Genomic DNA, 27,760 nt, shown 5'->3' on the forward strand with positions numbered 1-27,760 from the left:
TCTGGAACAGGGTGAACCCAGAAGTCATAGGGTGTGTGCCCCTGCACCGCTGGGACTAAAATACCCAGTACTTCAGTTTGGCGCCAAACGTGGGGCGATTTCAGCGGTACCAGTCCAAGCCAGAGGTTCGTGAGGAGCTTCGTGTGGAAATTCCGGAGGAAGGCCGCCACTTCATCGACCCCTGCATGTCGACGTGGTCCGAAAGTCTTTTCTGCGAGGTTCTCCGCGTCCCGACGGCTACGAAGGACTGCTGCCCTGATTAATCGACCTGTTTTGGACCCTTGACGAGTTTGAGAGAGCGAAACAACCGAGAGAGTCTTCTGGTGACGCCATCGATCAGCAATATTCAGTTAAGTATAAGTGGAGCGTCTCCCATTTGTTTTGGTATCCTTCGGGATCGTTTGAATTGGTACTTTGGAGTTTGCAAACGCCAAAGCCAGAGGACTCGTGTATTCACGAGAATATCGTAATCGATAATCCTTTGACGTTTGGATCTAGACTAGTGAGCGAAGATGCCTGGTTCTGGACTATTTGGTAGATTATTCTGTTTGGGTTGTGGAAAAGATTTCCAGCTAGAGGAATCATGTCCGGTTCCTCCGGTTGGAACTCCAACTTATGAGCTCTATGTAAAACATGGCGTAGGCCCCATTGCATATAACGAAGTATGGATCCACTACACCAGGAAAGACGGTGTTTTAAAATGGCCCCAAAATGGTAGTTTCGATACCGATATTTTAGATAATTTGGAAATTAAATTGTTTAAAAAGAAAGCCCGGCTGGCGATGTTTGACTCTTTCCGCTTATGGCGAAAGGAAGCCAAACAAAAGGAAATTAAGCTAGCGAAAAAGAATAAGAGAGAGAAAGGTATGACAGTAATGCAAGCAGCTGTGCAATTCAAAGACAATGAGGAGGAGCAGATGAGTGAGCAATTGCACAGGCAGCGCAAGTTAGGGATTGACAAATGTTACCCAGCTTTACCACATTCTAAGCAGAATGAGTTAGAAGAAAAGGAGAAAGATCCCCTGATGTCACATTTGTTGAGTTCGCCACCCCCGTATGCTCAAAATGCCACGGCACCTCCCCAGCTTGTGAATATGCCACCTCCAGTCAATATACTGCAAGCCTTGCCGCTACCGCCAGTTGCTTTGCAGCCGGCTCTTATCCCTATAGTGCAGCCCTCTCAAGGGCCGCCAGCTGTGTTCCCGACTGCCCCCGCGCTTCCTGTGACTTTGCCTAATGCAGCAGCTGCCTCCCCTGACACTCTTCCTTGCACCACTCCAGTACCTGTTTCTACATCCTCTTTTCTTCCCTCTGTTTTTCCCCCTGTTTCCGCCTCAACTTCTCCTTCAGCGCGACAGCGCTTAGCTAATGTGGTTACTACATTAATGTCGCCTCTCTTTGAGTCATCTGGTGCGACTCCTGGTTTACAGCGTAAGCAATTGCGTAGTCAATTGCCTAACCCCGATGAGAAAAAGGTAATAGATAGCATGGCGCGTAGATGGATTGTTTTCCCTTCATTGTATGATGTGGAATCAGTTGTCAACGTTTTCCATCAGTGGGATGCCCCAAAACAGAGATATGTGTTTGAGAAAATGTGCGAAATTCTCTGTGAAGAATTGGAGGATAGTGGTAAAAATCCGAGCCCGCAGGAATTGTGTAGAGTGAGGTTTGATTTTGGAACTGGCATAATTGTGGACCGCGAAGTAGATAAAGCAGTTGCGGTTGTATTATCCTTCAGGAATGATGATTGTCAACAGTCATTGTTTGAGCAAGATGTCCTTGTGGGGAAAAAGGTAAAAGCGCGACAATACCCCATGAGAGAAGTTCCCCCGGTATGGAAGGAAGCAGTTGCAGCTGATGCCGGTGCCGGTATCGCCGCGGTGCCAGCGCATTTCCAGCGTGTTTGGGTGCATGTTCCATGGAAGCGCTCAGAGGTGTTAGCACTTAAGCAGTCCTTACCTGATCCCCGTAAAAACCCAGCAGGTTATTATAAAGAGTTGTCACAGACGGCAGGGTCATGTGTTATGAATCTGGCCGACATAGACATGTTGTTTGGTAATGTTGTTCCACAGCCTCTATGGGGATCAATTCGTAATGCAGATCACGATGCAGAACTAGGGGATACATGGGCTAACATTATTGCTGCTGATGCTAGACAAACTGGTGGCGCGAAACCAGAACCTTTAGTAGCTGAACTGCCTGGTAGAATCATCACGTATATGAAGACAATAATGCCTGCGATGCGCGTAAATTGGGACAAGCTATCTGCATGTAAGCAGAAGAAAGATGAGACAGTGTCAGACTTCTTTACTAGGTTTGAAGAAACATTTATTGACCACAGTGGGCAGGATATGAGTACTGAGGGTGGCCAACGGTTATTTGTGGATAAGTTTGTGCAGAATTTACTTCCTGACCTGTGTAAAAAGTTGAAAGATTCAGAGAGTTCTTGGGCTGTTTCTTCTTCAGCGCAAATACTGGCTACTGCACAGTATTATGAAAATAGAGATAAAGACGAGAAAGATAGAACAGAGAAGAAAACGAAGGAATTAAAGACAAAAGTCCTTTTACAGCAGGCTTACCCACCACGAGGAGGTCAGAACAATTATAGACAACCCCAAGGTGTCTATCACCAACCCCAACAGTTTCAGAACAATCAGCAAATGAACGGGTATTATCAACCACGTGTCCCTGTAGGTCCCAACCAATGTTCATACTGCAAAGAGGAAGGTCATTATAAATATAGTTGCCCTAAATTAATGCAGCGGAACGTTAATGCGTATGGCGCAAGAGGTAGGGGTGGTCAGCAAGCTCCTAGAGGCAGAGGGCGTGGAAGTGTTCCCCAGAACGCGCGTCCTCTTCCGCCCCAAAGCGCCATTAATAGCTTTGATCAGCAAGCTAACGCGACTAGTAATACGGCCCAGTATTATAATAATGATTATTATGCAGAGGACGGTGATGCAGAAAGTAATGATTACTAGGACAGCCATAGACAGAGAGAGAGAGTTGTTTCAGTGCCAGTGGATCAGAGTGGACCGTATGTTGAGGTAACTACAGCAAATGTAACGGAGCCTTTTCTGCTAGACACTGGTGCTGCAAAGAGTTCAATCATGCATTCAAAACTCCCTGGCGCACCTTTGTCTGGCGATATAAATGTTTCAGTAGGTTTTTCTGGCGCCCTGGTTAGGAACCCGATTTCTAGTCCCATGTCACTTTCTGTTGGACCTTGCGAGCTGAAAGCACCCCTGATTCTAACAACAGGTTGTGGTGAGAATTTAATGGGATTAGATTTGTTGAAAAGATTGCATGCTACACTGTATTGTTCTCCTTCAGGAGTACAACTTACATTAGGCAAGAAAGTGATTTCCCCAATGTATTTGTCTAAAAACACAATGCCGCCTGAATTATCATCCCTTCCGGATGCCCTTTGGGCTACTGGTCCCAATGATGTGGGCCTCTTGGAGATACCGCTATATGTGGTGACTTTAAAGGCTAATGTCAGACTGCCACGTATTCCCCAGTACAAGATCTCTAATGAAGGCCAGAAAGCATTGTTAGACATTGTCAGCGACTTGATTAATAAAGGTGTGATTGAGGAGACAAGAGGCAACGTTTGCAATAGTCCGATTTTACCTGTCTTAAAACGAACGGACCCTTCACAGCCACCTGTTTACAGATTTGTGATCGATCTCAGAGAGGTTAATAAGATTGTTGTGCCACAGTTTCCGGTTGTCCCCGATATAACTGCCTTGTTAACGACGATTCCAGCCTCTGCTGCATGGTTTTCAGTGATTGATTTAAAGAATGCTTTCTTTAGTATCCCAATTGCAGAAGAGAGCAGAGACATTTTTGGTTTTAGTCTGGGAGGCCGAAGCTTCCGCTTCAAACGCGCTCCCCAGGGCTACTGTGAAAGTCCATCAATATACAGTCAAGCTTTGAAAGCGCAGCTTGATGCACTTGTTTTACCTAGTGGCGCTATCCTGATTCAGTACGTGGACGATTTATTAATTGCCGCGGATACTGAGAAGATCTGTAAAGAAGCCACATTGTCACTGTTGCGCCATTTATCTGCTTTCCATCACAAAGTGTCTCTCTCTAAGCTGCAATACTGTCGACAAGAAGTGACCTACTTAGGTCATCTCTTATCGAAGGAGGGAAGGAAACTGACCCCAGAAAGAATTCAAGCCATTGCACAGTTGAGTGTGCCGAAAACACAGAGAGAAGTACGTGCTTTCTTGGGCATCACTTCATACTGTAGGCATTGGATCCCTAGTTTTTCTTTGTTGGCAAAACCTTTAGTAGCCTTAACATGCAAAGACACACCGAATCCTATCCCATGGTCTGAAGAGTGCCAGAAAAGTTTTGTGGAATTGCGTAATGCATTGTGTTCAGCACCTGTGTTGGGTACCCCTGACTACAGTAAGCCTTTTACATTGTATGTTCACGAGAAAGATGGATGTGCGTTGTCAGTGTTAACACAGCCTTTTGGCGACAGACCGCGCCCATGCGCATATTTTTCATCAACCTTGGACCCTGTAGCGAGGGCATTGCCAAGCTGTCTGAGAGCGACAGCTGCTGCAGCAATGTCTATTCGACAATCTGCTGGTTTGGTAATGGACAATACATTGATTGTTATGGTTCCACACGCAGTAGACACATTATTAAATGGGACTAAGACACAACACTTGACTAGTGCGCGATTATCAGGTTATGAGCTTACACTGTTAGCAAATCACATACACATAAAGAGATGCAATACGCTGAATCCAGCTACATTATTGCCAGTCCCAGCAGACTCAGACGAGATTGAGCAACATGACTGTCTGTTCAGAACAGAAGAAGAGACGAAAGGGAGAGTAGATCTAAAAGATACTCCCCTGACTGAGTGTGATGGCACTTTATGGGTGGATGGTTCATGTTTCAAACTCCCTAATGGTGACACGACTGCTGCATATGCTATCACGACTTTACACACGGTCGTGGAAACTGCACGAATGCCACATAATTCGGCCCAAGCAGCAGAATTAATCGCCCTCACGAGAGCATGTGTGTTATCTGAAGGAATGAGAGTAAATATATACACAGATAGCCAGTACGCTTTTGGCGTGGCTCATAATTTTGGGCGACTGTGGAAGGAGCGTGGGTTCCTGACGTCGCATGGAGCTAAAATTCAGAATGGCAAGTTGGTGAATGATCTCCTTGAGTCACTGACCCTACCGTTGCAAGTTGCGATCATGAAATGCAGTGCGCACAGGAAAGTCACAGATGATGTTGGACGTGGGAATGCGTTTGCTGATGAGACGGCGAAAGAAACAGCACAGAATGTGAAGACTAGAATGTATGTTGCAGGCCCCGCAAGATGGGTTAATGATGTGGGAATGTGTGAGAACACAATAGAGAGTGTGAAGTCGCTTCAAGCTGAAGCCACAGAGGAAGAGTTAAGCAAGTGGAGAGAAAGTATGGGTAAGTTGGATGAGAATGGTTGTTGGATTGATCTGACAGAACATAGGCGATGGTTATTGCCTGATGCATATGTGCTTCCAGTGGTTACTATGGCACATGGAATGGCACATATCAGTACGAAAGGTATATGCAAGTTGTTGGCTCCAGTATGGCAGAATGCTGGGATTCCCAAGTGTGCAGAGAATGTGGTCAAGAATTGCATGGTATGCTTGAAGTACAACCCTGTTAGGGGAACCCCAACTCCAGCTGGTCACTTTGCACCCCCATCATGTCCATTCAAAGTTTTGCAGCTGGACTTTATTCACATGGAAAGATGCAACAACCTGAAATATGTACTGGTGGTTGTTTGTGCTTTCTCCAAATGGATAGAGGCTTATCCTCTGAAAGATAACACTGCCCTATCCACAGCCAAAGCCCTTGTGAAGGAATTTTTCCCTAGGTTTGGGATGCCAAGAATGGTGTGGTGTGATAATGGAAGTGAGTTTGTGGGTAAAGTGATGAAGAATGTATGTGAAGGGCTAGGGATAAAGCAGAAGTTCCATGCTGCAAATCACCCCCAATCAGCTGGATTAGTAGAACGCTACAATGGAGCCTTAAAGCTCAAGCTGGCCAAAATTCAGGCGAGCACCGGTCTTAAATGGCCTGACGCTCTGCCTTTAGCACTCCTGTCCACCAGAATGACCATACACTCACGAGTGGGACTTAGCCCTTACGAGGTCGTCTTTGGCCGCCCGGCCAACGTATGGGGTGTACCGAGGCCTACGAAGTTTAGTGAGATTGAACATCCAGTACTACTCGATTACCTGTATGATTTGACTGTTAAACTGCGTGTTTTGCACCAACAGGTACATGATACTCTTCCCCAAGCTTCTGAACCTCCTGGACACCCTATCAACCCTGGCTCGTGGGTCCTGATCCGAAATTTCCAGCGTAAGAGCAACGACGAGCCTCGCTGGATCGGCCCTCACCTTGTGCTCCTGTCGACAAGGTCAGCGGTGCGAGTAAAAGGGAAGAAGCACTGGATCCATGGTACCCACTGCAAAGTAGTCCCCTTGCCTCTGCCATATGACCAGTGGGTCAAGGAGGGTATCGCCGACTCTGAGACAGACACTGTGCCTCGTTTTGTACCATTCAGTGACGCACGCATAAGAGACACAGTTTCAGACCAAGAGAGTGACAATATTCTGCAAGAAGCTGTGCCACCATCAAATCGACTGGACACCACTGAGCCTGAACTTTTGTTTCAAGACCAAACAGCACCTGGCCGTCTCCGCTATAATTTGAGACCAAGGCCCATGGACAAATAAAGATTTCCTCACTATTTCCTTTTTGACATTTTTTTTTGCTCTCCCATCTGAAGGACTTTCTTGAATTTTGTTTTTCGAACCACCATCCGGGTTCTGCCGCAGGGTCGCGGTGCCAAGACTTTGGGGTACAGGCCGAAGACGCTAGGTCAACGGTTCTGGTTGGTCTAGGGCGTTTCCCTGGACTGACAGGCGTACTCCTTAGCAGAAGAAACTCATCCGCCGCGAGCGGCCCGATTAGAGGATGGAGTTTTTTAAGATGGAGAGACCGATTGAGGAAATGAACTTTAACGCAAGGATGTGTAAAATTGTAAAAAGTAAATGTTTTGTATTTTTGTGCCTTTTTACACTGTGTAGCATAATGATGTTTATCGTAGGATTTGTGTTTTTCTCCGCTCAAAAGCCCATTACACCCACTGAACAGCCTATACCTCTTTCTACTGCCTCCTCTCACTCTTTTCACCCTTTGCCTGAGCACGAACAGACCAGACGATCAGAGTTTGTAAATAACTCGTTTATCCAGCTCTTGCACCAGCACCAACTGGTAATGAATACGACCAATTGCTGGGTGTGTGGGTTAATGCCACATACCATTAACAAGGGTATTCCCTACCTGGTGCTGCCGTATAGTTACAATGGATCGTCATGGGCATTCCAGACCATGTTTCTCTATGCTCTAGATACGTACTCCCCTCGCCAACCGCGTTCCATCAGACCTATCACCAATAATAAGGCTTTGATAAAAGGAGTTGCCGATATGAGTAGGGATATTGATGCATACTCATCCATTCCCAAAGAAGAGCTGAGACCTTATGTAGGATGGAACGCGACGGGGTATAGTATTAGTCTGGGTGAAAGACAGCGAAAAATCTCATCCCCAATCTGGGTCGTACCCCACATGGGTCGGTTCTGCTTACAGGGTAATGGTCAGAATCCTAGAGCTCAACTGGGAAGAAGTGACTGTACTGAAACGTACACCTTCCCGTCACAGTTTTCCCCTGCGTTTTTGGCTGCCAAGGGCACATATTTCATCTGTAATGACCGAGCATATACATGGCTGCCCCCTGATTTTTCGGGCACATGTTATATTGCGAACTTGCTACCGCCGACATTTACTGCTGCCTCTGACTATCACAAGACCAGAGTTGTGAGAGGCGTGATTAGTAAGGAGGACACTGCGGGTCAGGAAGCGGGAGACTTCTTCTTGGGTTTCCTGCCGTTTTGGGGACCTATGGTGAATAGTAGGAACCTGAGACAGCTGACTCGTGTGGTTGAATCCACTGTCAATGTAACGGCTGGTGCCCTTGGTAATCTGACAGCTGAGCTCCAAGCGGATCGCCTTATGACTTTACAGAACCGCATGGTTCTAGACGTTATTCTTGCAGACCGCGGTGGGGTATGCAAGGTCATCCAATCTAGTTGCTGCATTTTCATACCAGATAATGCTCCAACAGTATATCAAGCCATCTCCAAACTCCATAACATATCTGAATCCATACACGTGGATAAGGGAGATTGGTCACTGGTGGGGTGGTTCTGGGAATTGATATCTGCCTGGGGTTGGAAAGTTCTGATGGTCATTGGAATGATCTTAGCCATTCTTTTCCTGTTCTGTCTGTGCATACAGTGTGCTCCTGCGATATGTGGTCTCTGTGCTACCTTATGTATAAGGAAACCTGTATCGAGGGACGAGCTAAGTAATAGGATGATGCTACAGCAACATCTCCATGACTTCGTGAACATCGACCTGGACTCGGATTAAGATGAGTATAGTGATTGCCTATGTAAGGGCAAAAGGAGGGTCTGTCGTACTTTAATATTCGGGACCGCGTAGGGGACAGGGCCCTACCCCTGTCTATCTTGGTATTAGCAAACCGCAAATGGTAAATGCGGTATGTACAAGTGCTTTATATATCGTTCTAGCTCTGAATGCACTGTGTACACGCTATTCTGCTTCACTACGCGGGTTCCATTTTGGAAGCAGTGGCCATCTTGTCATTGCCCTCACATAGGCTATAATGGAGTAAATACGGGCCTCACAGTACATGGGCTTCTCCTCTGACTTCTCTGTGACCTGGGCAGCTGGCTCTGCTGCCCCAGGTCAAACTGGTCTCACGAGCTCCCCTTCCTCCGTCCACCTGTGATTAGCATCAGGGCTTGACCCATCATAAAACCCTTTCATTCTACACAATCCTCCGGCTAATCTCTTTCACACCTGCTTGTTCCTGCTTTATGACTTGTTTCCCAAAACAGGAGATGCTCGTGTTTATTGGTCTATTGACATCCGATGTGGGATCTGAACCTTACTGTGTAAATCATTGTGGGCTGGCCGAACTGGAATGTGGGATGGTCATCATGACTCTGCTTTTTCGTTTGTAATGTATACCTTTATATGGCCATATCGTAAACCAAGGAATGTGTGCCTGAAGCATGATATTTTGTATTTAAGGAGAAGCCCGTTCCTATGATTTTCAGCAGTCTCCTGAGAACATACACGCTGTTGTACTTCTAGGATACCTGTAATTGGTCTGCAGCCAATAAATGAATCTTTGACTTCACCCAGAAGACTCTGTGTTTCTGTTGGTCTGGAACAGGGTGAACCCAGAAGTCACAGGGTGTGTGCCCCTGCACCGCTGGGACTAAAATACCCAGTACTTCACACAGACATCCTTGCACCATGGTGCAAGGGTGCCTGTGTCACTGCATGGCTGCAGTTTGTGCAGCAGTGCAGAGGGAAGCAGAGAGTTGCAACATATTCATGTACATATGTCACATCCCTGTGCTTCGGAAGTGCCACAGTGCAGTGCAGCTAAAGAGCTTGCAGTGTCACGCTGCAGTACTTCCTCATAAATCTGCACCTATAAATTCACAATACACTACTAATCCATTCTTTCAGTCAATCATGCTGTATACATATATTCAACCAAACTTTCATACATTACCTTGCAATTATAGTTCTTTCTTTAACCAGATAAGGTAGTTCTGATAAGAACGTTTTTTTCTTCTTTTTTCTTTTGTATTTTTGTTTTATTTTTTTGAACAATTTTGTATTTTTTTGGTGTATTTTCAAAAAATGAAAAAAAAAAAGAACGAATAAAACAGGAAACATTTGGAATTGCTTATCATTCCAAAAACAAAAAAATTAACAATGATAGTTGCGTTGCGCAGCACAAACTGCATCCACCGACTGCTCACCAAAGCATATAAGTTTCTTACACTTCACGCAGTGTTGCTCGAGAAAGGCGAATTCTGGCCTAATGTCCATTGCAGGTGTTCCTGAGGATGCTCCAGATGTACTTGCCACAGCAGGTGAGGGGTTAAAAGCAGCTCGCCTCATTTCCTCCCGAGCAAGATTGAGAGGATGTGTGGTCCGGAGATGCTTGTACATAGAAGTAGTGCCGCAAGAGTATTTTTTTTCACTGCCTCTTGACAGGACTCAGTCACAAATTTTGCATGTCACCTTTCTCGCATTTACTTTCTTCTCTCCAGGTGGAAAAATGAAGCAATTCCACACGACAGATTCCGGCCTCTGTGGACGTGGTGCCTCCTGCAAGAATTCTTCTTCAGAAGATACTTCCTCCTGCTGCTGCTGCTGCTGCTGACCAGATGCCATTTTGTTTGATATTTTTTGAAAAACACCAAAAAAACACAAGCAAAAAGGGTTCTTGTAGGAAAAGAGATGTCTCTCTAAAGATGCTCCAACAAGAATGATTAAAATGGGTGGGGTCCTTCAATAGTTACAGTGGGAAATGTTATGAACCAATGAAATCTATTTTTTTTTAGGTCACATGGGATCCGCGCACTCTGCGCTCACGAAGCACGCACCCGACGTGATTTCGCGAAAATATATTTAGAAATAATATAAGTTTAATATAAGTACAAATTTATTATTTTTATGACTATCTTAGATAGTCTCTTGCCCTAATATGTATATTAAACACACATACATATCATTTTAGAACATAAAAAAAATTTGCAGTAGTCGCGCACCCAGCGCGCCCCAGCACGTATATGACGTCACGCAGGACTCGCCACCACGCAAGCGTCACGTACCGTAATGCGCATGTGTCGCGAATGCGCGGGAGCAGGAGTCGCGGACAGGTCGCATACCAACTGCGCACATCATGTAATATTAAATGAATATGATGTAACTGAAAAACACGCAGCCGTCGCACACCGTAGGCGGATCCTTCACGACGTTTCTAAAATGGCGGATAGAATCTGGGCACCCACTGTGATGTGTACACTTTGGCTGCGCGACTCCGAAAATATTTGGAAAAAAAAATGTAGAAGGAAAATAATATAAATATATTAATATAAAAAATACAACAACAAAATTAAACAATATTTCAGTTTTTTTTTTTTCAATTTTCAGGAAAATATATAATGTTATTTAATGAATAAAATATTTATAAATAAACAGTTAAAAAAATGTAGAAAATCAGTACAAAAAAATGGGTAAAACTACTATTACACTTAAAAATTAGCATTTAAAAATCCTTTGAGATTCACTGAAATGATGTAATATGTGACATCATCAGCAGTGCATTGCGGGTGCGCGAGTTATAGTTAGCAGAACTAACTATAACGGAGGAATTTCTATGGTTTTGTACGAGTGAAATGTCCAGCTAACTATAACACCCCTGAAACCTATGGTTTTTTCTGTGAATTTCTAAGGTTTTTTAAATGCTAATTTCTAACTATAACGTCTCTGAAACCTATGGTTTTTTCAGTGAATATATATATATATATATATATGTTTTGAGTATGGACTGATAGCACAGGAAAAGACTTTGGGCCTGATTCACAGAATTAACTTAAGACAAAATCCTAAACGTACTACTTTTGGTATTCACAGAATGCACTTACTACTTTTGGTAGTCACAGAATGGATTTACGACTACTAACTTTATGTCTGCACTCGGGCCGGAGATTCCGGCCCGGAGGCGGAGATTCCGGCCCGGAGGTGGGACTTCCAGCCCGGAGGTGGGGATTCCGGCCCGGAGGTGGAGATTTCGGCCATGGCTAAATCTCCGCCACTGGCCAGAACCCCCACCTCCGGGGCAGAATCCCCACCTCCGGGCCGGAAGTCCCACCTCCGGGCTGGAATCTCCGGCCCGAGTGCCGACGTAAAATTAGTAGTCGTAAATCCATTCTGTGAATACCAAAAGTAGTAAGTGCATTCTGTGAATACCAAAAGTAGTAAGTTTAGGATTTTGTCTTAAGTTAATTCTGTGAATCGGGCTCTTTATCTTAGATTGGGAACCTCAAATAGCATCCTACGGACGGACCATCATCTTGAGAAGGGCTAATCACTCCATGGTCAAGAGGCCTTGACCTACGCCCATTTACAGAAAGTAAAGTCGTTTGGCTAGTAAATGAAGAAGAAACCCAGTGCCACATCTTTCATTCAGAGCAGAATTCAAGAATCCCGCTGCTGCCATTCACGCCTGGCACTATAGGCAGCTAACGCATGTCCCTCAAGCTCACCTCGAGCGCTGAGACACCAGAGCGGTTCAGGCCGTGTGGGCGATCAGACATGTGCTCAGCACACTGTCTTGCAATACCCTGCTAGCCTATGTGTTGTAGATCACTTTTTTTGTTCTTCAACATACATGGTCTTCAGTAAGTTGTTGACACTGCTCCCGACACGAATGGTACACAGACTCTGAAAGACACAGATAAAAGGAGTCACGGATCCTTGCAGTCACAGACACTGGGAGATGCAGACATTTAGAAACAATTATTAACACTCCACAGTATGCACAGTCACACGTCTCTTACAATCATCAGAAACAAGAGCACAAGATATCTGTTTACAAATAAAAACATAAACAAATAGGTTTCTTCTCTTACCTTTTGCTTATTTACAACATATTTTTCAGTTTGCTCAAGTATTCATGTACAGGAGACTGCACATAGCCGTTTACTGCAGTTCCTAGCAATGAACCCATGGGGAGTTCTGCTACCTAAACATAGACCCCTTAAAGAATGGGCCTCGTTAGCTCTGCATCTCTAATGAGCTTCAATCCCATCGGATCTGAGAGCTGTATTGTGGCAGACGTGAAAAGTTCAGCTGCTGCATCAATTACTAGAAATGGCGGAATTATTTCCCAGGAAGTACGAAAAGGGAAGGTAGACGGTTTGCCATCATAAATCATAGGTCAAAGGTGGCATGTCAGTGAGTGCATGTTAACCATGCCTCAGAACGCTGGCTTCTGAACACGAGGCCCAATTTGTTCAGCACATTATCTGGCTCATTGTATCTTTCCTGGCCTTTACCCTGACAGCCACAAGATCTGCAAAATAATGAGCCAGCCAGACGTCTGATACATGCCATGCGCTGGAACACGAAGGAACACATGTGCCATTATTCTGAAATTCGAACATTTTATATTCGCTTTTGCCTTAATCATGCCACTGAACTGTATTGTGTCTTTTTTGTATCACCCTTAATATTAGGAGGAAGCCTATTTTCTTTTAATTGTTTCGAAGTCTGTCTGGATCACAAGGAACTGGCCAACAGGGGAAAAGAGAGATTTCCAAATGAGCACAGGAGCCCCACCTGAGACTAAATGCATGTATCTTTGTACACAATGAAAAACAATCTTCAGGCGCCATCTTTCTCCACATCATAAAAGCTTCCCACAGTGCAAAATGCAAAAAGAGACAGAAAATCAATTGCAATATTTTACATGCCCCGTTAAAAATATCTTGCGGAATTATAATGATACAAATATGTGTATCATTTAATTAGGCAACATTTTACAGTCGACTTCACTGCATGAAAAGATGACGCTCAACGATCAAACCTAGAGGGGTGATGACTAGTAATGTTCAAACGATCCGCATACATCAAACTCATTATCCTTTTAAATTAGTCAGGGTCTCCCCAATGACCTAATGTACCCACTGAAGTCCCGCAGGGGTAGGCAGATTGCAATAGCGCTGGGGTCTGCGGTTCAGAACATTCTAATCCACTGGCGCACATCCACCGTCCCCTCCATCACCGGTTGGTTGCATAGGCTCTGGCACGTGCTGGGGATGGAGAAGCTGTCGCTTACGGTTGCGGGGGAGATAGACCAATTTGAAGAGCTATGGCAACCCTTTCTAGCGCTGCTGTCCACTGAATTCCGGGAGCTCACCTGCCCGAGGTACCTTAGGCTTCTCAGGCTGCGGCCGCCGGTGACCCCGGCGGACTAGCTTACATGTGAGATGGGGACCCCCGGGGAGGGGGGGGGGTGCGGGGCTTCCTGGTTAGGGCTGCTTTGATGCGGGACCATAGGACGGGGGGGAGGGGGGAGGGTTGTTGTTTTGTTACTGGGAGGATGGGGGATGGGAGGGGGGGGATTGTGTTCTGTTGAGGTGTTGATGGGGGGGGATGCTCTTGCTCAGCTTTGGGGTGTCGGATACGCGCGAGGGATTCCACAGCTTGCAATTCTAGCGTTCAGTTACTGTATTCTTCCCTCTGAGCCACCGCGCCACCTATTGCCAACCCTCTGGAGATGCATCCCCTCTTCTTTGACTGTATTCCATGTATCCTGCCTCCTATCCCCCTCCCCCATGGTTTGTTTTGTCTCAATAAAAACGTTTTAAACATAAATTAGTCAGGGTTTATTGAGCGGTAACATTTTATTGACTCACATTTTTCTTCTGTGACGAGCACATTAGGTTGTGTTTCAGTATCAAACATTCGCAACTGAGGTTGAGCCCCTGCTAAGATGAAGGGTGAAGTGTTTGGTACCTAATGGTGAATTTCCGAAGAGGGAAATATACTTGGAAATGAAATCCTTTGGGGCCTATTCACAAGCTTTACTTTGTAGTATGTGAAGAAGTACTTTTGACGTACTACAAAATGGTACTGACTGACCAACGAGCTGAGACCTCCGCCTCTCCTCTCTTCAGCGGCGTAACAAAACATGAGTGGGTCCCCCTGCAAGATATTTTGAAGGGGCCCCTCACACTCACATCAGTAGGGGCTGAGGGGGCCCCCTCCATTATGGGTAAGCCTGCCCCCTGCAATGCTTTGTTACGCCTCTCCTGTGAAAAGAGCTCTGCCAAGGGGCCGAGATCTCCGCTCTCAAAAGCCTATGTTTTACCAGTGGATGTGGCAGGGGCAAGAGGGAGTGGCTGGAAAGGGGGGATACTTACTGCAAAGTAGGAGGGGTTTAGGGTAAAGTAAGTAGGGTGTTAGGGAGGGACAGGCTACTGCAAACATACACCCACAAAAGTGTAAGCCCATTGCTGTTCACAAACTCCAGTTCTACAGTTCCTGCAGACTTAAAGGTGACGACACAGTAGTAAATGTGAAATAATATTAAATACATAAAACGATTTCATAAATATATATATATATATATATATATATATATATATATATATATATATATATATATCTCAATGAACAATGTACACTTTAACATGCAATTGATTGGGCCACTGGGGCTGTATGGAATGGGCCATGAAGTGTGGACAGAAAGAATTTTATCCAATATAATATGAATTTACGCAATTATGAGAGAATAGTAGGACTCAGACACAGGAAGACATAAAACATGAGCTTTCCTTGGGGGTGTTTCCTCGGCGGGAGTGCAGTAGGGGGCACTTATTTCTGCCGGCCCCGGGGGGTAAGTACCACATATCGGTTTATTGTGCAAACGCGGGGTGAGTATTGTGCTGTTAGTGCCATGCCTTTCCTACAGGTCTGCCGGTGTACTTTCGGGGTGCAGTGCAAAATGAGGAAATACTCTCGGAAGAGGAAGCATATTGCTGAGTCTTCCTCTTCCTCACCCAGTTCTTCCTCTTCTTCTCCTTTACCCCCTGACTCCAAATGTTGCAGGGAAAGGTGAGGATGCTCTACTAAAATACTTGATGAAAAAAACATTGCTGGAGTTGGGGGACCCTGGTAAACCGCAAGGGGCAATGCCAGTTCCTTCTTGATCATCTTTGGGGTCAGAGGAGGAGGGTCCGGAGGAGCAGAAAGGCAATTACGTTACCAAGGAGATGTTGCCTAATGTGATTAGGCATGTGAAGACTAACATGTTTTCCGGATGGGATCGTCTTCTGGTGGACTCCTGCGAACGTTTCTGAGACAATTTCTGCATCAGTTTCTGTGACAGCCTGCCTGCCTGTCCTTCTGTTGTTACTCCTGTTGGGGTACATGGCAGCTGCCGTGTTTATGGTCCCATGGGTCTGGTTTCACCTCCGTCCTCTGTGGCTGTAATCTGCTGTCTGTGTGGGAGCCTCGCTCCACCAACTTCGATCTGATGGTGCCTCCAGAGGTTCTCCCGCAGCTGGAGTGGTTGACAGTGCTGCGAAATGTGTTGGGGGGGATTCCTTTGCAGCCGGACCCTCTGCTGGAGTTGACGACAGATGCCAGTGCATTTGGTTGGGGGGCAACTCTGGGGGGACAGGTCTCTGCAGGCCAGTTGGTCTCTTACGTAGGGGAGACGTTCTTCCAATTGTAGGGAACTGATGGCAGTCTTCAGGGCTGTTATGGGTTTTCAGCATCTTCTGCAAGGGCACAACCGGGTAGTACGGTCTGACAACCAGGTGACTGTGACTTATTTGAATAATCAGGGGGATTCAGTCCAGGTCCTTCAATGCTGTGGTGCTGCTCTTGCTCCGGTGGGAGTAGAGGAGTAGAGACATCTTCAGTCTCTGCTAGCTGTGCATATCTGAGGGGTGGGCAATGGGGTAATGGATGCCCTTAGTCATTTTTTTCCTCTCTCTCACAAGCTGACTCTAAACCGGGGGGAGGTGGGTCTTTAGTCAGATGGGTGAGAGGTTTGGTGTGCCTACTTGCTTCTTGGCACAATGCTCAGGTTCCCCGGTTTTGTTCTTGTTCCCCTCCGGAGGGGGCCTTGAAGCATGGATGCTCTGATAGTTCCTTGGCCGAACTGCCTTTTGTATGTTTTCCCGCAGATTGCTCCTGTTCCCATGTTTATGGCTCAGCTGTGGAGGGAGTCCAGAGTGTTGGTGTTAGTGGTGCCATTTTGGCCCTGTCGATTGTGGTTTACCAGTCTCAAGATGATGGTGGTTCAGGGTCCCTGGATGCTTCCTTGCTTCCCCTCTCCTCTACGGTCTGCCCCATCTTCGGCTCTCCTGAGGCTTCAGCTGTCGATTTGGAAGTTGAAAGGAGGCGGTTGCAAAACAGAGGGCTTCCACGACATCTAGCTGTTGCTATCCAGCAGTCCAGTCGGCCTTACACTTTGAAATCCTATGAAAGGCATTGGGGGACTTTTCAGCGTGGGTGACAGATGTGTTGCATTTCTTGTGGGATGGGTTTGAGTAGCACTTAGCGGTTTCTACCTTGTGGGCCCTGTGTGATGTGTGATGTGATGTGGATGTCTGGTGGCTTGGCTGCTGCGCAGCTTCTCTCTTTCCTGGCCTTTGCTAAAGCCTCTATTTCCTTTATGGGATTTGCCTTTGGTGTTGAAAGCTCTGGTGCCTGCTTCCTTCAAACCTTTGGAGTTGAGGGACATTAAGTTTGTCACCTTTAAGGAGTTCTTATTGGTGGCCATCACTTCCGCCCCGGAGGATTGGTGCATTGTGGGCTCAGATTTCCAGGGAGGCCTACTTATTATTTTCAGTGGATGGGGTGGGACTGAGGTTGGATGCCTCCTTTTTGGCCAAGTTGGCTTCACAGATTCATAAATCTCAGAAGCTTGTTTTACCTGCTTTGGTGGTTGACTGTGGCTCAGAGGCTGATTTGGATTAGTCCCTTAGATGTGAAGAGGCTGTAACAGGTTTATTTGGAACTGGTCTTTTCAGAAGTTAGAGGCCTTGTTTGTTTCCTTTGGGTCTTCCTCTGAGGGGAATAAGCCTCCCTGTCCATCAGTAGGTGGCTCAAGCAGGTGATTGACTTAGCTTATTTGCTGACTGGGGTGCAGGGACACTCGACTACGGGGATGGCAGCTTCCTGGGCTGAGTTGTGTGGGGTATCCATTGCTGAGGACTGTCGGGCGGCCACTTGGACACTTTGTTCGCCATTATCATCTCCAAAATTTGGGGGATGATGTTAATTTTGGGTTGGGAGTGTTGTAAGCTGTGTGCTACTAACTGTTTTCGTCTTGTACTTTTTTGAATAAATCATTTTGGGTGCTGCTGTATGTTGTGGTGTCCTTAGTGTTGTCATTTTGTATATGAAGGCCGGGCATCTGGCTTGGGTAGTCTCCATTTGTAATGAATGAAACGAGGACTAAGGGACCTGGGAATAATGTACTCTTGCTTACTGGTAGCCTTCATTACTCCTGGTCCTGCTGTCCTCATCCCATTCATTCCGCCCCTCCCTACCGAACGACCTTCATATGGAGGGCTTGGTAGTTCAGAATGAATATTGGGTAAGTACTGGTCACATATTCGACAAATGCCTATTAAACAAAACAAAAACTAAACAGTAATACCAGAACCCTGATAAAACCAATAATTTATATAATAAAAATACATTTATATGACATAATTTATTACACATAACTATTAGAGAGAGAGTGAAGAACTTCTATCTGAAACAAAAATGATCTGTCTATAAACATACATACGTCCAGCTAGTGTATCACTAGGCATTTTTGAAATTCTTTAATCATTTGCAAGTGTCCGATGTAGATGAGCTGCATTGTACTCAATCATTGTAGTGTTTCAGTGCATTATATATATAATTTACAGCTTCTTCAGGACTACAAGTAATGTATTCTCTTCCAATAATACAACTGATTAGTTAAAAGAACTAAAAACAAAAAAAGGATATCAATGATCACTATATTGTAAACACTTTTTCTTCTGTTATATAAATATACCAAACAGTACAGTGGCTATAGACAGTGAAGTAAGCACTACACAATATATCATAAACACTTTTTCTTCTCTTGCATTTGTATATTAAAAAGCACAACAATTACTGACACACCTCAAAGATTACACTCAATGATATGCTGGACAATGTGCATGTTATTATTCAAAGCGCAAGATGTAATTTTTCAAAAACGCAACGATATAGATTTGAACATTAAACAACTTTCGCTTTAAAAAAAAACAACCTTTTTGAAGGACGTTTCATAAACATTCTTTTGATTAAAACATACATTATTCCCCTTTCCAGATTTTTCAGGTATTCAAATTATTCATTCACTCTATATCACACCTCGTCATCCACACCTTTATGGATAAAATCCAATACACTACCTTTGACACAAACAATCTTCTTCCTTATGTAAGCCAGCCATATCTCCTGTCATATCCACTATTTTCAAACAGAGTTTCTCAATTCAGACAATATATACACACCATTGATAGTATACTGGCATAACCCAGCTTGCATCCTTAAGGTACTGGCTTCAGATGATCTCAAAGCAAATGGTATTTTTTAAATTTTAAAATCTATATAGAAGCCAAGACCTTCTATACTCTTGGCTCACTAAAAAGTGGGAAATATGTCTTTAAACAAATGTTTTCCTCCTTGTGTTGAGTTGAAAAACATTCTCCTACCCTGCCAATTCCCTCTCACCTCATGAAGCCAGACTTCATTTTAAGGTCCAACCCTGCATATTGTAGCTATACCTTTGAAATAAAAATAATCCCAGTCTCATATTAAAACCATCACCTTATTTTCTCCTAAATCTCAACACCTTGTGGTTGTTACCAACATTTTAGGTGCTACAAGCACTGCTAAAATATCTCCATCATTTACCCGACATTGCAGTATTTTTAATTGTGCCAATTTGTCACATCCCACATCATAAATGTCCCCCGTGCACTGCCACTATTACTTTTCTTTGTCCATGGCGCAGTGCGATTCAGACTACTTCTATTACAGACATAGTCCACACACCTGTCTTGTGTGCTTCTTCTTACCGCAGCTAAACTCTTTCTTTTTCTCACAGCATGTCCTCTTGCATGTAGCGTGTCCAAGTAACTGACATCAGCACATTGACCACACACTCTATTTGAACTTGTTTCCATCCACACCTATTTTCCGTTAACCCCGCAAGCCTAAATGCTCCTTACCGTTTCAGCCGGCATAGCCTGGTCTCCCTAAGTAACAACTGTACGAAACAGTGGGGGCCATATTGGAACTGGATAATTCTTACTTTATCGTTTCTCAAACTTCTCACTGTATTCAGTTTCTAATTGGACACAACAAACGAACTACCTGTGCTTTTCATAATGAACTATAAAGAATCTTTTATTCATTTGTGCATAATTTATATTTTTAAGTAGGCCAACACCATAGTTAGATGACATAATACAAGCCAGCTATTCCAAACCAAATAAACTATTCTATTTCTATATTCTTTATCACCCTACTCTCTCAAATTAGATCCTATTTTACAAAAATAAGTTCCCATTCTTCTGTACTGTTGAGACCGAACATACATGTATTAAACTTAGACATAAAAATCTGTTCACAGATCTTTCTCTGAATATTAATATTACCACCACTGCAACTGCATTCCACCTTGTTTGGCAGGGGTGGACGTGGAGAAAATTGTTGAGGTGGGGACACCAGCCAGATGGGTGGACACGTAGCTTTGTTACTGGGTGTGAGAATACTACAAGACACAACATAAACTTCTTGAAGTGGCAGTGTGCTACTGAAGAGCCATTTCCCAGAAAATGTGCTAACATCTGTTATAAACTCTGGGGAGAGGATGTGGTCCGTCGGCTAGACTGCCGACTTTGGTGCTGGAAACCAGGGTTCGAGCCTCAGGGTAGCGTCCACATCCTGTGATTCTGGGCAAATCACTTAATCTCCCCGTGCCTGAATATGTAATGTAAATACGGTACTCATGTACAGCGCTCCAATACCTTCGGGTCGAGTTTGCGCTATATAAAAGATGCAAAAAAAAACAAAAAAACTCTAGCATTCTCTCTGGTGGCTTCCAACCCCAGGGAAGGGGTAGCTGTCTGTGAATATGATGCATGCACAATTGGTGATTGACTGATATTAAGTCTGTGGGAGATTGCTACTCTGAGGGCAACTTTCGGGATTTACCCTCATTGATGGAGGAAAACTGTCTCCCTGGAGCCCAATTCTTGACATATCGCTAAGTGGTGCTGTCACTGCAACATCTAAGGAGTGGCATTAGGCTGAAACTGAGTACTCATGAATTCTTCCAGGTAATATTGATGCTTGGCAATGGATAACAACTAATTTCTTGGCTCCATAAGTCAATTCTTGATATTGTATCTGATAGGCTCCTGTCACTACAGGACCAGTGGGAGGATGTGATTGGCAAGCAGTTCCACAGGAAGGAATGGGAGCAGGCATTAGAAAATGTCCATAGGGTCTCGAGGAACACTGGTTAAAATATACTTAGTTTAAGTATTACATCATCACATCTTTATTCAGTTACAAGAACCGTAAAAGCAACAAATGTAGCCTAACATAAAAAGACATTCAATCATAACCAATGTCTTTCTCTTCCACCCATGATAAATAGGTAGAAATGAAATTGAGTAGTAACTGCGGGGATCTCCTGTTCCCTTTTTTAAATACAGGCATATGGATTGATTGGGACCATGACACCGGGATCCTGGTCTTACAAGCTGTATTGTGGAGCCTGGTAACAATGGAGACCCATAAATCAAGTCAAATTATTTATACAGCACATACCTTCACAGGTTGAATGTGATGCTGCACACTGGAGTTATGAGAAGCCCTCAATGTGGGCTTGTGGATGCAGGCTTCATGGGATTGCCCATTTTTCAACCTCTTCTGGACCCAATTCATTAATGATTTGGAACACACGTTGGGTACACAGGAATTGCTTAGAATGGAAACATGTTTGCTGGGACTATGTGCTAGACCTCGGGAGAGGCGCATGGGTAATTGGTTCCTGGACCTGGCCCTGATTCTTCATCACAGAGACATTGTGATGCATCGGCGATCCCCTGAGGATCGGCCCCACCGCAGGGGAAGAAAGAGGGTCAAAACCTAGGCCACAGTGGAAAGGGCTGAACTGCACATTGAAGAGCATTGTAGGGTGCAACAGAAACCATAGTTTGTGGCTGAGGCTTTTTTATTTCCAAAATTCAGGCACCTAGTAGCCACGTTGAGACAGATAGATGAGTGAGCCATCCCCCCACCCTCTTTACCTGTTTCTTTTTGTAACACAGTTGCTGAGAACATATTTTTTGTGTGGAGCTGGCAATTAGACTGAGAGGACTGACATGGGAGACTTCAGGAGGCTCTCTGTAACTGTGTTGGACCTGGAGGGGGAAACAATGGCATAGTACCTGCAGATATGGGACACTGCACCGTAGTTCTAGTGCTGTTTATTTCTAGTAAAGGTTTGATATACAAAATATATCTTGCATGTTTGCTGAATATTGGTCGACTCAATGATGCTGGATAGCCTATACTTTTATTGTCATATTATGTGCAGTATTTTCTATGACGACCGAAATGATCAATAGAGCACATTTGTTTTTAAAAGGGTGTTAAATGCAAGTTTTTTCAGGTTTGTTAATTCTATTTACTTGCATAATTTTTTAACTTGAATTTTGTATTTATTTTTTGTACAAAACTGTTAATGATGTGGAATAAAATAAAAACTTTGCTTGAGTGACCTGGTTGGCGATATTTAGGTAGTCATCACAGTTTGTTTATGTGTCAGCTCACATGGTATTTCACGTAATGTTTTATTCACGCGAGGGCATAGGAGGAAACTGCCACAATCACCCAGTACATCAAAGCACATTGAGGCCATTGCATGAGGCGCACGTCGAGGGTGAATAAAATGTAACAACACAGTAAGAAATCCACATCTTCTGTGTTGTCATCCCAGATGTTTCACCTTTTGCTGAATTCTTAATTTTTTCTGGCTGAAGATCTCTGTCCCCTTCGTCCCTGCTAACCCGCATTGAAGTGCTAGTGCCCCCACTTTTAACATGGTTGATATTTAACATACCTATAAGTTCCTAGTGTATGGTACAGAGTACCAGGGTCTGTAAGATAAATGTAGTAATCAAAAAGAGCTAGCTACTTCGATAATGTACGTGTGTGACTGGTTTGGAAAACCTATTGGTTTTTAAGAAAGCCCTCTCCCACCAACCCAGTTGGTGGCATGCTTCGTCATCGGGCCCCACCCGAGGCCCCGAATGTGCCTTAGGTGTGCTACGACGCCTGATTACAGCAGAGCAGGATGTGTTAAGTGAGTGTGCAGTGAAGGTGTTTAGAGTGGGGTTAAAATGCTGTCCTAGAGGTCCCAAATGGTTAATTTATTGGTGGGCCCCAGGCAGAGTTAAAAACAAGGCTTTTGGACGTGGTAGGAGAGACTTATGGTCTCCCACGTCCAGTGTGGTCAGCTAGTTTCAGCCAGGCCTTTGGTTAAAACTGGCTTTCGACAGGACCTATGTGTGAGGGGGTGAAACAAGGGACTAATGTGTTGTAAGCACCCTATGTGAAGCACTCGCTAAGGTGCTGTAATTGTAAGAGGAGGTTTTCCTCTCAGTTTGTACTTCCTAACTTCAGGGGACAAACTTCATGAGTTTCTGGCGGGGATCTGAGACTCTCAGGCACTTTGGCGTTGTCTCCGGATCCGCTGCTACACCCGGTGTGTCCGGCCAGGAACTCCGATGGATGAGAGTCTCAGATCCCACTAATAAATTAACCATTTGGGACCTCTAGGACAGCATTTTAACCCCACTCTAAACACCTTCACTGCACACTCACTTAACACATCCTGCTCCGCTGTAATCAGGCGTCGTAGCACACCTGAGGCACATTCGGGGCCTCGGGTGGGGCCTGATGATGAAGCATGCCACCAACTAGGTTGGTGGGTGAGGGCTGTCTTAAAAAACAATAGGTTTTCCCAACCAGACACATACAACACGCACATTATCGAAGTAGCGAGCTCTTTTTGATTACTACATACTCCTTGGGGAAGTGAACTAGCCACTCTAGTTCCTCACTCTCTATTGTGATTATAAGCAGTCTGTAAGATAAATGTCACTAGTGGACTTCAGGACAAATTCATTTTTTTGCATTGGTTTTGCAGTTTCACAAAATACTGGTAAAGACTGATGACACTTTGTGCTGGTTCCCTCTTGTTCTGCCTCATTGTTTTTTAAATAATTTTTAATATTTACATTAATCGTTTGCTTCTGTGTATGACAATAACAAAATGCTGCTAGATGTAGCCTCAATAAATTAATGAAGGTAGTGAACATTGCTGTTCTGTTCCTCATGTAATAAATTGTCTTGGTCAGTATTGAATATGATCACAAGGAACTATCACTCAAAGATTGTCTTTGAGATCTGTAAGTTTACTATTCCATTGAGAAGTTAATTGAAATTTCTGATCTTCTATATGCTGCGTTCTTATTATAAAATTGGTATAAAACACTTAAGTATAGTCAGCATTGCAAATCAATTTTAATAGAGTTTGCTTATATTTGGATACGTGAGTATGTAATATTGCTAATTTTATATTTGAAGATATTGCAAGTGACTTAATTTGTTACTAGTTTGTCATCTTGATATATCAATATCTTTGAATTTTTCTTGTGCATCTGCAAGGCATGACTAAAGTCCTATAAAGTAGAACTGACAGAGCTAGTGAAATGTAGGATATTTTTATTGCCCTCTGGGAACTGTATACTTAGTGTACTTTGGTATCTTACACCTATTCTGGATGTCCTATCATGTGTGTATAGTGTCTTCAATAACATTTTTTATTACGCTAAGAATCCTGAAGGGGTAGAAGAATGAATTAGATCTGATAAATGTTGAAATGTACAGCTATTTCATCTTTCACGTCCCAATACATATTGTATATTCTGCAGCCTGGCTGCAAAGTAGTTTTTATGAAAATCTGGGTTGGTCAGAACAGCCCTCTCTAGTTTACAAGTTAGGTTTTATTAAGATTTTGTGAACTAAGGTGTTTTAAATGAGTCAAGGAACATGAGCTTATAGTTTGTCAAAAAATATTTAGATATATAAATAGGAAGTTATTTAAAAAAGAATAATATTTAGGTAGACTTGTCTTTGCATAGTTTTTGTAATGAACTTAGTATTTGTTCTACAAGGCATTTCCATATTTTTGGTGGGATTCTGTCTGGACCTGCTGCTTTTCCACTATCAAGATTATTAAGGATGTTCAAGATCTCAACTTGCGTCATAGGCTTCAGCAATTTATCAATGATAGGTGAGCTAGCTCTTAATTTTGGAATCTGATAGAGGTATTCTCTGCCTTCGTGATGTTGAATTTCCTGTTATCTTCATACATGGTCATGTATTATATTGTAAAGACCTCTTGAAGCTGGGCCTCCGTCGCAGAAGAAGCACCATTTTGTTTAATATATTTAATTTTCTTTGTGGCTTTTTTCATCTCAGTTTCATCTTAGAATTTTCTTAATATAGCTATTGTTGTAAAGCTATTTCTTGCGATGCATTTCATATGACAATGCTGCAACTGTGGCATGAGCTATTTTAAACTGTTCCAAATATTTTTGTTGCAGTTCAGGATCTTTTTCCATGTAAAATGTTGTTGTAGTTCAGGGTCTTTTTCTATTTCCAGCAAAGTTTGTTCACATATTATCTATCACATTTAACAGCTTTCTATGTTGTGCTTGCTCCTTTTTTCTTTTTCTAGAAGAGTACTAAGTGATGATACCTCTTAAGAATGCGTCCCATTATATAAACCAAAAAATGGGCAAAGTCTACAATTTGCTAAACATAATCCATTGTCAATATTTGTAGTATTTGTGATCTGATGTCAATGGGAATTGGTTCTTGGATCCTGGGTGCATTAACAGAAAATGCTTACTGCCTGTTTTCATCTCCTTGCAATGTTTTGTCATCTGGTCCCATGTCTAGGCTCCTGGCCTGGCGTTGTTTCACAGACTTTTCTATCGTTTTGTAAGGTAACCCGGGGTCTTGTTGCTGAAGGCTTTAAAGTGATGCAGCTCTTTATAAAGCGGATACTGGCTGGAAGGCTGTTTCTATTTTCTGATCTTTATCCAATGCACAATTTTAGGTAATAAATTGTAAATTCTAGATCAAGATTTATATTGGGCAGAGTAGACAGTGTATTCATCTTCAGATGGATATTTTATGCTTAAAATGTCTTCTATTCCAAAATTGTCGTTAACTATGAGACAGGTGTTTGGGGTCCCTACAGGACATATGTGGCGTTCATTCGCCATAACTCTGACACACTATTGGAACAGGGCATCTCCCCTACTGGAGTGGGGTAAGCTTACTAATACTCCTTTACCACATGTTGCCCTGCATAACTCATGGCCATGCGATACCCGACTCCCTATTTTTACAATGCCCTGCCAGTACTTATTGGGTTTCAATGGAATTGTGATCTCACTGAGGAGGAGACTGGGGCTGCTGGTCAGAGGCGAGGGGGCGGTCATAGATATTTTGATTACTATTCTTTGTTAATTTTTTTGCTGTAATTCTTTTGATTGTTGCTATTAACCGTGCCAGACTGTATATGGTTCTTGTATGCTCCGCAGCACTGTCTGTGATTATTTCATTGAGAACAGTGAACAGCTATGGTTCTGTTGCTATGCTATGTTTAAAAAGATAAATAAAGTTTTAAAAAAAACTATGAGACTGGTGCCTTTGTACTTGCCTTGTGGATGGAATCTCAGTGCCACTCATCACATTTTGCAGGTGGAGCCATTTTGCATCACACTAGTGCTTTAAAGTCCAAACTTTGACACTTTACTCTGGCACAGTAAGTTCTTGTCTTAGCCTTGGTCCAAGTGCCCGAAACTAATTTGTTATAGGTATAGGAGAGCACGTCAACGCAATATTTGCTTATGAAAATGGTTTCTATGTACATTACTTGCAGGCAGGGTCGCTTTTCCTAACCAAATTTAGGTGCACTGCGCATTTGGAGCATGATAATTGATCATTTGATAATACAAACTGACCAACAAAATTGCAATCTTGGCATATATTTTTTAAGAATAGATACGATTTAAACAGCAACGACAGTCCTTTTTTCCTATTCAGTGTCTCAGTGTCAAATGGACATCTCACAACTATATTTCAGGCTGGAACGCACCTGATTTGAGCAGCATATTTCCTGGTTAATTATGCACGAAGCTGCTATGTAAAACTCGTAAAACGCCAGGCAGTAATCTTTTTCACTAAAAGATGTGTGAAATACCTATAATTATATTTTTTTCTATGGTTCAGGCCACTTTCTGAACATAGGTTTTGATTCCTATCTATTATTTAATTTTTTGGGTGGATTAAGTCCTGTGATTAATTCAGCAAAATGTTAAACGCTTTCTTCCTCTTCATACACTGTCAGTAAATTTCAGCCAGGATTTTATGTCCAATTTGCATATCTCTTCAGATCGATTGTGTGGCTTTTCGGTTAAAACTGCCTCACAAATTGCCTCACACTGGGAAGTTTAATTCTGTTTTCATTCATCCTAGGTGAAGCCATATGTTCTTTATTCTAAGTCTCTGACTGGTCCGCCACCTGTTATGAAACAAGAGCCAATAGGATATGAGGGCCAAGAACTTTGTGATTCTCAAAGTCTTCTTCAGTTTCTAATCCGCTAAAAAGATAATCCTCTTAGTGAGCACTCTTGGAAAGATGCTTGTTCAGTTCACGCACCCTTCTAGTCTGCGTTTCTTTCAGTGGAAGCCATAGAAGCCCAGAGCTTCAGGAGGGAAACACACTGTGCCATCTGTGGCAAGAGCTTACCAGAGATTGCAAGCGTTTAAGAGAACACAGTGGGCTCGTAGATGTTGATCCAGACTTTGATGAGTTTGCCCAGGTTTCGTATTTGACTGGTAATTGTAAGCAGAAAATCTCCCAAAGGACTTGCAAAGAGCACTGCAAAATGGATTACCTTTAATAGAAAGTATACCATGGGAAATCCATGAATATGAAAAATATCAGCCAAAACCACGGGCCATATCTTAAGCTGTTGTAAACTGGACACAGGAGAAAAATGGGCAATCTTTGAAAAAGTGACTATTATAATTGTTAGGACTGACAGTCTTAGGGTGGCCTTCCTTA

The sequence above is a fragment of the Triturus cristatus genome, chromosome 2_1 (assembly GCF_964204655.1).
Source record: "Triturus cristatus chromosome 2_1, aTriCri1.1, whole genome shotgun sequence".
Lineage (NCBI taxonomy): Eukaryota > Metazoa > Chordata > Amphibia > Caudata > Salamandridae > Triturus > Triturus cristatus.